Consider the following 15076-nt stretch of genomic DNA (forward strand, 5'->3'; position numbering starts at 1 on the left):
AAATTTCTAAAAAAAATTCAAAGGACCAATGAAACTCCCCCTTGCCCCCTTCATACGTCTCAGCTTGGCACTAGCACATATATTTGTTGGGTGCAAGTAGTGGTATTTCTAAAGACTTTGTCATTTCGGTTTAAAGAGGAGCCAGCAAATAATTACAAACTAATCCTCCTAATAGCCTTCAACTTGCCCCACTGTTGCATTAACATTCAAATAGTGCCAATCCAACATATTACAATTGGAAGAACTTGGGAGAAGACTCAATTTGATGATAGAGATCTACAAGGATTTAATTTCCTCACAATCTCAGAGATCTTAAAGAGAATCTTCCACTTCATGGTTATGCCACACATAAGAGGCCAAATCACTCATGCCTCTAATCTTTCTAGCTTCATTAGTCGAAAACTTATTATGAAGAGTTAACCTAAAGAAAGATGTACATTTATAGAGAATGTTTAGTTTTCAAATTTTGTTTCAAATAAGATGAGAATAATCATTATCACCATTAAACATACTATAAGCAAATTTAAGAAAAAAATTACCATGTTTTTCAAACTTTTATTGAATAGCTTCATTTCCATGACGCCTAACAACCTAATTAGATTCCTACATAACTTTTTCCTGACTGTTTCAAATTTCCATCTGCAAACATGACCTCACCCAAGGTCTATCAATATTGGGGAGTAACTCATCTCCACAATAATATTTACTTTTAATAACTTTAATCCACAAAGCATGTTTATTATTTATCAATCCTCATCCCACCTTCATCATAAAAGTCTTATTTTGTAGACTTGTATGATGAATTCCCAAACCACCTCTCTTTTTTCTCTCTTGGCATACCTCATCATCATGGCCATGTAAGCCTTTATGCCATTAAGGCAATTGCCTTAGGCCTCATAAAAAATTATTTACTCCTTTCAATCATATATATAAGATATTTTTAGAAATAATTTTTTGTCCAAAATATAGGGCATATTGTAATAATTAAATTATTTTTTTATTTTATCCATTCTTAATTAGCGTGAAGGTATTTAATGTAGTTATATTATTATTTAAAGTTAAGAATAAAAATAAAAGTATCTATCACTTTTTTATAATATAAAAAAAACTAACTTTTCTTAAAATATATGAAATGGTTAAAAGTATCTTATAATATGGATCGAGGAAAATATATAGGAAACCCATTAATCTTTCTTCTTATAAATTAATTATATTACGATCTTAATTGTAGTGTGATATATTGGGAATTTATGTTATAATATTATTTGTTTTTCTATTAGTAAAATCTTATCACTCATTCATGGGAAAGTCATAAGAAAAAATGATTTTGCATATGATATGAAATTTAAAAAATTATTAAAATGATTTTTTTTTTTTGACAAGCTGCTATTAAAATGAATGTAAAACCTAATCTTAATGAAAGATGTATAATTCATAAATTATAACACACTAACCCTCTATAATAATTTCACCTTAAGTTTCCAATATTCTTCACATAGCCTTAGCTCATCATTCCAAGTTACAAGATAAACTTTCCTTTTCTCATATGTGGATACCCCAAAAGAAATCCTCAAGCACTCTTTTCAACTTCATCACAAGTAGTTAAAGGAATTCCACAAGTTTGCCTGCATGGGGTAAAGTGACGAGTGTGTCTGCACAAGTTTGCAAGTGAAAAAGCATTTTGCTTTCCAGTTGTTGAATCTAGTTTTGACCTTATTCACAACATACTTGGTAGGTATCTTTTTTAACTCTATTATGGTGCAAGGAAATTCTCAGATATTTTTCAAGATATAAAGTACAACTGAAACCCAGCAAATCATTAAGCCGTGTAATTTTTTTTTAAAATTTTTTTATAAGTAACACGAGTGAACCAAACAAAATTTAAATCTTATTAGAAATCTCAAACATCGCCTTTCTTTTTAATTTACAACTGATCCTCAACTATTTATATAATTGTTCTTCAACATTTTATAACTGATTTTCAATCCACTAAGGACCTAAGCCTTTCATTTTATTTTTACGCTTGGTTTTGTTCCTTTAGACATTCTTCAATGTCATTTTCCCTTTATTTAATACATATTGTGGTCTTAATAAAATTGGTCCATCTACTTGATTAAAATACCACCAATATTGAATTTTTCTATAAATATCCTTTTGAGTCTAGAATATATCTTTTTTTTATTACACACGTGTTAATGTATAAGAAATAATTTTTTTAAATACAATTAAATATTAAATGTAAATATATTTTTTGATGAGAATTTAAATCTTAATTCGCATGTTATAAGAAACAAGCATTTTGTTGTTGTTGTTGTTAAACTTAATTCTTTTAATAACCTAAAATCTTTCTTAATTGTTAGAATTTTTGAGTTATAAGTATCCTAAATATAATGTTTCCAAACCACATCTTAGGGAGTCACATCAATTTCATTTTCAATTCGCAGGTTCCACCTTTAAAAAAAAAACGAAAAAATAAAAATAAAAAGTTGAGGGTTCACACGAGAAGATGAAGATGAGTCAAAGCGGGACCCACATATGCGTGGGTTTGGATTGGGAATTGATTGAGAGTTCAGACTTCAGAGTCAGACCGAGAAGTGTTCAAGTTACCGTTGGAGATGAAGGGCAGCGATTGGCACTCCCACTTTCCTCGTTGGCTCCATGACCGTTACGCGAGCCTCTCTCGTGAAATACCAGAAATGCCCTCACCACCACCTTCAGCACTCCTTGTTTCCTTCCTTGATTGCCTCCGTTGCCGTTGCTACCCTCTCTTCCTATTTACCATTAACACCCTCACTCAACTCCCTTTATTACAAACTTACCCAACTTATACATTTTTTTATTTAAAATGGACTATTAATATAAAATTAGGCTAAGTACACTGTTCCTTTAATATTATATTCCCTCTTGTCCTATGATAAAAACATCTTTTAAAAATAATTTTTAATTTAAAATATAAGACAACTAATAATTAAATTATTTTTTTAATTTTAATCCTTCTTAATTAGCTTGAACGTATTTAATATAGTGGTATTATTATTTAAAGTTAAGGGTAAAAATAAAAGTATAAATAACTTTTTCATGATATAAAAAATTAATTTTTTTAATATGCATGAAACAGTTAAAAATATCTCATAATAAAAATTAAGGAGTATAAAATTTGATTTTAGTATCTTAATTTTATAAAGTATTTTTTTAATTTTTTAACCTTACCATCATTAGTTTTTATTAATAAAAATTTTATATATTAAATTTTTAAATATTGACTAGAGATTTTCTGGTGTTGATATATTAAATTTAATTTTTAAAATAATAATAATTAATATAAAAAATAATTATTTGAAATTAATGGTGGTAGGATTAAGAAAGTGCAAAGATATTTTTTTAAATTAAATGACTGAAATCTTCTATAAAATTAGATAAATAAAAATATATTTTAACTTATAAAATTAATATAATTAATCATATTGCTTGTCACTTTTTTAATCTAATTATTTTCTTCTTTTCCTTATAAAAGGCGCTTTTTAAGGCTCATCATATGTGCCTTAAAAAGGTCTGGGTATATGTGCAGAAATAATCAACCATTTGCCTTGTCTTTGAGCACCCGAGTCAAGGCGTGCGAGCCTGGTATACAACATTTGATTTGTCCCAAGATAAAAGAAATTTGAAATTAAAAAAGAAAATGGGAAGAATTTCATTCAAAAGACTAAGGATGTGACATTATTACAAATGAGGTCCAGATAAATCTGAAACTTTATTGTGAGAATTTGAATCTAAATTAAAATTAAAAATATTAGGTAAAATGACTGAAATAACCTTATTAACTTTATATGTTAATTTCTTATAATTACTTGTTAAAATCTTTACTTTGCATGTTACATCTTCAACACTACATAAAAACTTGTCAACTCAATTATCGCACTTCTTTAATGCGTAAGGTTACTTATTAATTCTCTATAGTTACTTATTAAAATATTTATTTTTTATATTAATTTTTTGATATTACTTGATAACTTGTTAACCCAATTACCGTACTTGTTAAACGCATAATGTTACTTATTAATTTTTTATAGTTATTTGTTAAAATATTTACCTTACATGTTAAGAAGGTTATTTCAATCATTTTATCTTACATTTTAATTTGGGTTAAGATATAATTTTATCCCTAAATTTCTCAAGGAGTAATTTTACCCTTATATTGATAAATAAAGTAATTTTATTCCTGAATTATTTTTTTTTAGGAGTGCTAGGCACCTTGTAGAAGGAATTTTTTACTCTTCAAAAAAATAGTTCAAGGGTTTGAGAAAAAATTGAAAGATAAAATTGCACCTTAACCTTTTCAATTTTAGTTTAGGTTTAAATTCCTGTGGTGAAATTTCAAATTTATTTGGGCCTCATTCTTAATAACATCACATCCATGGTCCTTTAATGAAATTCTCCCAATAAAATAACAAATTAACTTTATTTATCAATAAAATATAATCATCTTCATTGAGAATATATTTCTTCTAAAAATACGGTGATGAAAAATGTAACATTTTTATAAAGTTATCAACACTCAATAACTAATGTATTATTTTTTTACATAATATTAAATTAATAAACTAATTTAAAATTTTAAATAATAAATTAAACAATATTCTTTTTTTTTGGCCAAATGAAACAATATTCTATGCTCTATGTTAAAAGATAAATAGTATAAATATGATTTATTTTAATATTTATATTTAAGGTTGAATGCTTCTAATGGCCGTTTTAATCATAATAAATAAATACATAAATAAATTGGAGAGTCAACAATATGAGTTGATTTGGCTAAGGTGCTTTTACGTCTTCATGGATCTCCTCGCCTTGACCATCTCTATCTACGTCCTCACTCACCAAGTACGGCCCTCCTAAGGCCACTCCAATTTTGGACGGCGAGAATTTTCCTTCTTTATTTTGATCTTAAATACTAATTAATCATATTATTCTTTCTTTACTTACAATTAAATATTCACATGGCTTGAATCTTTATATTTTGAATTTGAATTCGGTCTATGATATAAATTCATTTATTTAACAAGTATCTCAATTATAATTATTATATTTTATTCATATTTAAAAATTATTAACATATACTTTTTTAAAAAAATTCAAAATAACTTTTACAGTCAAAACATATTTCACATATATTATTATCTCTAAAAGTTTAAAATTGATTCTTTACATGAGAATCGTATGCCAAAATCTCTTACATATGGCATATGAGAGGCTTATTGAGTGGATATATTTACATTGGATCTAAATCTTTCATCATAATTTTTATCTAAAGGAGAAAAGATTTCATAATTTAAAAAATGCTTAAAAAATTTATAAATTATTCTCCAATAATTTCACCACGTCAATAATATAATTCAAACTATTCAAATTATACTTTTACTTAAAAGTACAGTTTCATAGTTTGACCACCGTCTCCCTTTCCGGCACCTTCTCAGTGTCTCATCTTCCCCTTCACTGCCAAATAAGATGTCACTTTCTTTGAATCGGTTTTATTCTTTCATATTTTTAATTTAATGCCAACACGATAACTTTTTTTTTTACGGATTTTTATAACATTTAAAGTTAACTTTTTATGTTTGATCAAGATGTCAAATATAATGTAATAGCAATAAATTAAATTTGACATCATGCCAAAATTTATGATCATATAATTCTGTCTTTGTTTTTTAATTGAAAGGAATGTATTAAAAATAAAAAGAGATTACAACAAGATAAGTTATCTTATAGGAACACACTTATCATCCACCACCTTTTGGGTAAAAGTAGGGAGATGATCAGAGGTATAAAAACTAACATCTAACTCATGAGACAAAATAATCAACATGAATATTGGAATCTCTACTAACATGATGGATAAATAGACTCCAATCCTTGTTAAAAAAAAACAAACATCTTTAATTACATCTAAAAAAGGGTGTGATTCCTCACATCCTTTAGTAATCAGACTAATAGCATCAATACAATTACATAAAATATTAACATTGTGCAAACCAATATCACCCCAAAGAAGCAAACCATGAATGATACCAAGTAACTCCACAATCACAGGTGGAACAATAGTAAGTTTGTAGCTAAAACCTTTGACCCAATTACTTTGAAAGTCTCAAATGCTCCCATCACATCTACTACTACCACTCAACAACACTGACTCGTCTACTTTGAGTTTTGCAGCATCACTTCTACTTGTAGCTCTTCCTTTAGTGCTTGGTCTCTCATAAATCAATGAAGGTGCAAGCTTATATAGATCTAGATTTGCACAAGTCTTAAAGAAACTAGATCTCACACATTGGTATTCAATTACATTTGTTATATCATCAACTTTTTTATATAATCAACCTAAAGATCCCAACAAATGTAGTCAAAAAGTGATGCCCAATCTACTTTCTTAGTAAAAGTTGCACCCACTTCATGATTAAGGTTTCATTTTATCCATTCCACCCCATTTGAGGTAGTAAAGCCATTCCAATTCTCTTCATTGACACTACTTTCCATCTCTCTAAGGCATTTGGATAGTCCCGGATAAGATGTATCGAATCTTCAATTGCCTTACACCTAAAAGGGCCATTCCCTTCAGTTGCAAGACCTCTCCTCTACCTTTATTTGTACATATGGGTTCTTCCATGAGCAAACAACTGCATAAAGGACTTGATTTTTGTTGATGGCCATCTCCAAATCATCTTCTAGATACTATTTGTACTTCTTCTTATTATACTTGCAGACAAAAAAAAAGCAGATTTAACAGTAAAATAGTTGTCAGTAGACAGTTTCCAAAAGCATTTATCCTCTTCTCTCTCCTCATTGGGTGGAAGGCATGGATCAAGTAGGTTGTCTTTGGCTAAAATCATGAGTAAAACTTTTGGATATCCTAATTACCTTCTCAATCCATATAATCTGAAAATTCTCTCATTCTTATCCACAAGACCTTTACTCTCGATGACCAATTCAATAAGGGGAACACTCATGATTGACTAATTGTCAAACCAAAAGCTCGTAGAGTTGCCGTTTCCAACTCTCTTCCCAATTCCTTCTTTAAATTTATCCCAAACATTATAAATTTCCTTCCAAGTGAATGAAGAGTTATGTCATTTTGTCACAAAGGGCATACTGCTGTTACTACATCCATGTTTTTACTTTAAGACCTTCACCCAAAGAGTGTTTTCATCACAGACAAGGTTTCAACCAAGTTTTATCACAAAAGCTTTATTTATCTTTAAGACTTTAAAACCTTCACCCAAAGATCATGAAATTCTTTAATTTAATGGCATTAGTATGCATAATTAATTTCAATTTATGACTTTTTTTTGATAAAAATCAATTTATGACATTTTTTAAATGTGTATGAAACACATGCTCATGTTCCTCAAAATTTTTTTAAGCAGAACCCTGATTTTTTTTAATTTTATTTACTATAATAATACAACATTTAAATTGTTATACTCATGGATTAAATGTACGATAAATTTTTACGTTAGAAAATAAAAGGTGAGTACTATTATATATTTTATAATTTTTGATCATTTTTCTATCACATTATGACATATTACTGTAAAGGAATTAGAATTTTTTTAATGCCACAGTTGCTGAACACAAAATTGGTTTCTATGCTTCTCCAAATGTAAATGTTGGATTATTATGTGTGTGGATTTAGGGAGGGATATTGTAAAAGCAAAACTCAGGTTTAAAACAAAAAAAAAATGAAAACACACACACAATATATCAATTCTTTTATAGAATTTTTTTAGTTATATAATACAAGTTGACTTTTTTGCATTACTTGTTTAAACTTGTTTTTTTTTTAGAGCTGAATTTTGAAGATCGAGGTATTTTTATACAGAAAGACTTTTAAACTTGTCTCATTTAAGTCTTAAAAAAAATGAGGTTAGGCTACCTATTTATGCCCTATTTAAAATTATCTTTATAAATGAGATATTTTAAATTTTTAAATTAAATTTAGACTTTAGAAGATGAGTTTATACTTTAAAATTAGAATTTATATTACTTATTTTAATTTTTGAACATTATGATATGTATTTAGAAAAAGAATATGAAATATTATAATATATAATTTAAATTTTTTAAAAAATAAAAATAAATAAATAAATAAGGACATACTGCCTATGGGCCTGCTTTAAACCTGATCAATTAGGACCAAACACGAGGAATAGATCAATTTTAAAATAACAGAGTTTGTAGACTTGAGCTCATATATACTAAGTCCATAACAGTTGGGCCCATAATCATAATTACCTCGCTTGCTTGTTTACTGATTCTATGTAGATTCAACATTATTGAATTGCCCAATTAAAACGGGCAAGCCTTTGTATAAAAAAAAAAGAAAATAAAAAATCATCACAAAATAATGTAGAAATTAACATCAAGTCCCAAACCTTTTATTTTAAATATATTTTACGTATAATTATTTAAATATTCTTATTCTATTTATTTTTTTAAAAAATAACCTCTCCAACTATCGCTGGATTCGATCGAATCTTGAGGTTCCTTGAAAAACCCAAACTTTGTCCTCTTCTCTTGAATCCAAAGTGCAGTGGAAGGAGATGTTGATGGGGCTTGCTGGCTTGCTTCTTCCAGCTCCATTACGTTTTTGTATGTCATCGATCTGTGTTTGCATTTTGATTGTCTTTTTTGAATGAAAGCCGCGCAACATTTCTCTGCGAAGGTGATGAAGAAGATGAGGATGAAAGCCATGCCGGAGACACCTGAAGCGGCGGGTGCATCTGATGGTACTTGCGTTGCTGTGATGCCATGCAGTTCCATTTAGTGGCCGAGGATCGTCGGACATGGAGCTTGACCACGACTTGCCTCGATCGGCTCCGACTAGTGATGTTGGACTTCAAGTTCATGGAAATGGAAATGGGAACTTGCCGGTCTGAGCGGGAATTGGAATGGGAATGGGTTTGGAAGAGGGCTTCATGTTCATGGTGGCTATGGAGGAATTGAGGAGGAGAGAGCGGAAGAGAGGCATCACAAGCTGTCTGTCACGGGCCATTACTTTTTGCTCAAAAATTAAATATGCAGCGCACCTATTTATATTTTAAAAATTCATCTCAAATCCTTTTGACATGAGATATGATAACTCTTATGTTCAATTTATAATGCCTCCTCCATCATGGGTGACCTATTGTAATGGCTCGCCAATTGGATAAAATCAAATATAGCTTTGTTATCATTTTGTCACAAAGTTATTTACTTTCTCACCAAAAAGTTAACTTGATGAAGTGTGTAGTACACCCACTTATATAATTAAGATTTTTTCAAATTTTTTAGATATAAGATGTGTAGTACACCCACTTATATAATCAAAATTTTTTTAAATTTTTTGGATATAGGACGTAACATCTAATGGTCTCGATAAAATGATAACTATCTGGCAAGGGATTAATTTAAAAAAAAATAGAATAAAGATAATTTAGTAATTATACATAAAATACATTAGGATAATTTGCACATTTGATAGGGAGATGGAATTCCTACATGGAACGGTACAGTGATTTTTCCTTACAAGGGGTGAGCCTTGATTGAAGTTGAGCCTTAAAAAATGGGAACATTTTTTTGGGCCTTCTCGTCAGAAAGGAGCCCCACCATTGTCTACATTTGATATTATTTTTTTCTATAAAACTTTATATATATATTCATCGTGTACATTGCCTTTGACCCTTGATTGAAATTGAGCCTTAAAAAATGGGTACATTTTTTTGGGCCTTCTCGTTTGAAAATGAATGGAGCCTCACCATTGTCTACGTTTGATATTATTTTTTTTTATAAAACTTTATCATATATATATATATACTCTCTCTATTAAAAATTATAAAATATTTTTTAAAAGGTTGAATATTTAAAAATATAATATATTTTAAATTTTTTAAGATATAGTCATTATCTTTTTTTAAAAATACCTCACTTATTTTAAAATAAAACACATTATTAAATAAAGGTAAATAAAAAAAGATTAAATTAATTTAAAAATAAGTAACTATTTTATTATTGAAAAGTAAAATTTGGTTAACAACGTCTTGTATTTTTTAATCCACGGAGTACATGATATTCTTACCTAATTTAAATTTGAATATCATCAATATTTTTTCACGAGACACTAGACTTGAAGCATTACTTAACCCACAGTAAAGTATAGTTTTATTAGAGTAATGAGGACAAAGAGAAGACTCTTTCTGTCTAAATTACTACATACATAAAAATTGAGATTTATTAATTTTAAATAGGAAACAAATCTACCAAAAAATTTGTGTTGGTTACCATTGTTTACATTGTGCAATGTATTACTGTATATATAATATGTGCCACAAAATTAAACCAAAGCATATATGATGTCCAATTTTTTTCTGAACAAAACAATAATATAATTATTAAAACTTAAAAAGTTATTATGATTATTCTGACCGTTAAGAGTTTTTTTAAATATGTCTCTCAATTATAATGATTATTTTGTTGTACAAATTTAACGTTCCTTTGATTTTTTTTATTTAAGCCATTCATGAAATTGATTTGTTGATGCAACACAAACCATAACACATGTGATAATTGATTCACAATTCTTTCTTTACCAGCTTTAATTCATGATTCAAAAATATTCAAGTTAAACAAGAATAAAATTTCCTAAGTCAATATCATGTTAGAAAAATTCAAACCATTAAAATCCAATCTGAACAGTTTAAAATTGGATCTAGGGTGTCTACTGCCCTCTTATATTGTCTCATAATGTCCAAAATCTTAGTTGTTTATTTCATCTAATGATCATAACAAATTCATTTAATTCCCCCAACTAAAGGGCTAAAATTTTGGTCATTAGAGAAGACAATAAGCACTTCAAATCCTTTAAAATTACATAAAAAATGAAATAAAAAATACACATTTTTTATATGGTTATCTGAATAGGTCAAATTCGAGTATTGTTAAGTTCAATTTAAGATAATTCTACTTGAGGGTTTTTTAATTCACAAAAGCTTGAATTTAAAACCTCATGTTTAAACGATCATAACTCATTCCATTAAGACTAATGCTTTATGTAAAACTCTTTATATGACCAAATCTCAACCATCTAAATATTAGTTTTATAAATTAAAAAAAAGAAGAGGAAGAGAAGATGAGATAATCCAAGCGTGTATAATATGGTGTAGAACATTGCAATCAAATTAGTAAATTAGTCTTAGCAAGACAACTTAGGGGAGGATCATAATTGAAATCCGTGAGAGCGCCTCAAATCTTTCGTTACAGCTGTTAAGTTGCTTTTGGGTATATGGTAATTTGGGATGTGAAGTTTCGAAAGATGACTGAAAACTCAAAAATTATGTAGTTGTTAATTTAAAGTCAGTAATTCAAACTAAATTTAATAAGTTAGCGTAAATCTATTTAAAAAAATTTAAGATCAAGTTTAAAAAAAAGATAATTTTTTTTATGTTCGGGCTTAACTTAAATATCCAAATAAATAATATATAAAATATATTAAATATTAATTAATTCTTTAAGTTTTATGTTATTTTAAACTAAAATACCATATATTTGAATTTTATACATCATTTACGTATTCAAAAAATATATATTTATATTTTTTATAAAATAAAATAATTAACTTTAAAATAAAAATTTTAATTAAAAAATTTTAAAAATAAAATTTAAGTTTTAGAGCCGCTTGAAACCCAAAAAATTCAAGTAAGATTTAATTATTCAAACTTTTTAAAAAATTGGATATATTCAGGCTTGGGCCGAGCCCAAATTCCCACCCATATGTCACAACTTCTATTCAAAAAGAGAAAAAACCATGAAGATTACGGTGCTTTTGGAGACGTCCAGGATAATGGAGAGATTTTTAGAAGAATCCAAGATGTTCAAGAAGAATCTAAAATAATCTAGAGAAATTTAAAAGTTTTTAAAATGTTTTAGAAACTTAGAGAGGGATATGGATATGTCTAAAATATTCTAGAATATTCTAGAAATATTTTACACATATCTTAAAAATTAGTTTAGAAATATTCATATAAATATTTAGATATTTGTTGTAGATATTTTCATGAAATACTCTAGAGGATGAATGTAAATCGTAGGATTAGATTGATTTTCACTGTTCATTAAGGAGGTGAGAATTTTTTTTAAAAAAGAAAGAGGTCTATAAATACTCCCACAATCTCTCATTTGTAAATAATAAAAAAAGCAAGCAAAGCTTTTAAGTTTTTTTATCCAAATTCTTTTCTCTCTAATGTTCAAGTTTTTTAATTTTTTTATTTACATTTTGAAGATTCGATTGATTTAATAAAAATTAAGAGGTTGACTACGCTCAAACTGACACAGCTTAAGGATTGGAGAAATTCTAAAGCTGTAGCGTGTAGTACTTGTTCTTGTGAGGGAAGCAAAGTCCCACATCGACAAGTTCGGGACAGTTCGCACGCGAAACTCATCATAAATAAGGAAGCAAGCGAAAACAAAAAGGCACGCAGTCACGCCGTGAGCACAGAGCGAACTATTCTTTCGCCTTTTACTAAAGAATACCGTGTGCTCGCTGCTCTTAGTGGCATACGCCTATTTTTGGGAGGGTCCTGCCTGTTGGTAGGGTCCTACATTTCAGTCTTTATTTTTAAGATGAATGTTTTTTAAAACTTGTCTTTCAATTATAATGATTATTCTGCTGTACAAGTTGAGGTTCCTTTAATCTTTTCGCTTTTTGGGCCAGAGGTCCTTTAATCTTTTCAAACCAATCATGAGATTCATTTGTTGATGTAACACAAAACCGTAGCGAATGTGATAATTAATTGATGATTCTTTTTTTGTCTATATTAATTCATGATTCAAAAATATTGAAGTTAAACAGGACTGTTTTTTAAATTTAGAGTCAGTAATTCAAACACGTCAGGCTTATTTAGATCGAGCTTATTCAAATTATGTTTAAAATATTTTATATTTTTTAAAAAATTTATATATTCAAACTCAACCCTAACACTTTTAAACTTGTAAACACTTTTAAACTTGTAACTTATTCAACCCGGTCTAAATATCAAACACTTTTTAAAAATATTTTTATTTTTTAAATCAATTTTAATTTTTAAATAATTATGTTAAGCATAAAATATTATTTTAACTTTAAAAGAATAAAGAAAAAAAATAACTTATCAACTTTGTATTTAAATAACTCTGTTAGTGTTTTATTATATTATGTGCAATTTATTCATGGATGTTTCCTTTATTTATAAATTAATATCTTAGTTGTTTAAATATTACTTTTATCATGATCATATATAAATATTTTAATTAAATTATATTATTTTAATTATGATCAAGTTGATCTCAATTCAATTACAGTCAGACTATTAATTTAAAATCATTGCCTCGATTACTTCAAAGTTTAAAATAATTTTTGGATAAATTGTACTTTTTATTTTTAGAAATATGAGAAAAATAGCCATAATTATATTATATAAAACATATAAAACAAAATTATTTACTTATGAGTAAAATATTATTTTTTAAAATTATTTTTTTAACTTGTTATATTGTTTAACCCCTACATACACAGAATATTTACTTTAATTTATTTTTAATTTTTAAACAAATCTCATGTGGATGATAACTAAATAATTATTCAAAATTATTATTTTATTTGTTATGTTTATTTAAGAGTAGAGTCACGAATTCATACAAGCTCAATTTTTTTAAATTTATTTTTACTTTAAAATTAATTATCTTATTTTATAAAAAATATAAAATACATTTTTTGAATGATGTATAGGACTCAAAACTTTTTTTAAAAAAATTGGTCTTAAAATATAAAAATTTAATATTAAAATATATTTTAAATATTATTTTAAGATATTTTATGGATTAAAAATAATAAAAATATAAATATTTTAAAAATAACTATAATAGTGCACTCAAATATATAGTATTTTAGTATAAAATAATATAAAACTTAAAGAATTAATTAATACTTATTATATTTTAAAAATTTTATTTTGGTATTCGAGCCAAGTCCAAATCCGATCAGAGTTAGCCTGAATTTAAAAATTAATTTTTTGGGACGACAGGCTAGCCTAAATTATCAGCTCTACCTACATTGATGTCATGTTAGAAAAATTCAAACTACCAAAATTCAGTATGAATAGTTTAAAATTGGATCTAGGGTGTTTGCTGCCCTCTTATGTTGTCTCGTAATGTCCAAAATCTTAGTTTTTTATTTCAGCTAATGATGAGAACAATTTCATTTAATTCTGCCAAATAAAGGTATAATATTTTGGTCATAAGAGAAGACAAGAAACACTTCAAATCCTTTAAAATTGCAGCATAAATGAAATAAAAATATATTTTTTGGTTATAGCTATCTGAATGAGTTAGATTTGAGCATTATTGAGCCTAATGAGATAGCTCTATCAAAAGGATTTTTTGCATTCACATAGGTTCGAACTTGAGATTTCATATTTAAATAAGCATAACCCTTTCACTATGACTAATGCTTGTTGGTAAAAATTTTTTATATGACCAAATCTCAACCATCTAAATATTAATTTTATGATTAAAAAGGAAGAGGAAGAGGAGATGAGATAATCCAAGCCTGTATAATATAGTGTAGAACATAGCAATCAAATTGGTAAATTAGTCTTGGCAAGACAACTTGGAGGAAGATCATAATTTAGATTTAAAAATAATTGAAGACCGTGGCTGTGAGTGCGGTAATTTGGGGCGTGAAGTTTGGATAGAGGACTGAATAGTCAATACTCGGAAATTAGAGTTATCATTATGTTATGAGCGAAGCAAAGTCCCACATCGGCGAGCTCAGGACAGTTCGCACGCTAAACTCACTATAAATAAGGAAGTAAGCAACACTCCAGAAGCACGCAGCCACGCAGTGAGCACAGAGCGAACTATTCTTTCGCCTTTTACTAAAGAATACCGTGTGCTCGCTGCTCATAGTGGCATACGCCTATTTTTGGGAGGGTCCTGCCTGTTGGTGGGGTCCTACATTTCAGTACCAATTTTAATGTTCGGTTTCTTCGGATGTAATTATGAATTGTGGGAA

The 15076-nt window shown here is 27.8% G+C and overlaps 2 non-coding genes across 2 annotated transcripts; both read left to right on the top strand.

The window, feature by feature from the left end:
• The first annotated feature begins 12504 nt into the window (after window positions 1-12504).
• LOC129304271 (U5 spliceosomal RNA) lies at window positions 12505-12622 on the top strand. The gene has a single exon (XR_008591642.1). It is a non-coding gene; the product is annotated as a U5 spliceosomal RNA (small nuclear RNA).
• Window positions 12623-14896: 2274 nt separating this feature from the next.
• Window positions 14897-15014, top strand: LOC129304270 (U5 spliceosomal RNA). Its single transcript, XR_008591641.1, has one exon. It is a non-coding gene; the product is annotated as a U5 spliceosomal RNA (small nuclear RNA).
• Window positions 15015-15076: the final 62 nt, after the last annotated feature.

Source organism: Prosopis cineraria, unplaced genomic scaffold (genome assembly GCF_029017545.1).
Source record: "Prosopis cineraria cultivar Desert tree isolate PC_DT_omini unplaced genomic scaffold, ASM2901754v1 PC2, whole genome shotgun sequence".
NCBI classification, from domain to species: Eukaryota; Viridiplantae; Streptophyta; class Magnoliopsida; order Fabales; family Fabaceae; genus Prosopis; species Prosopis cineraria.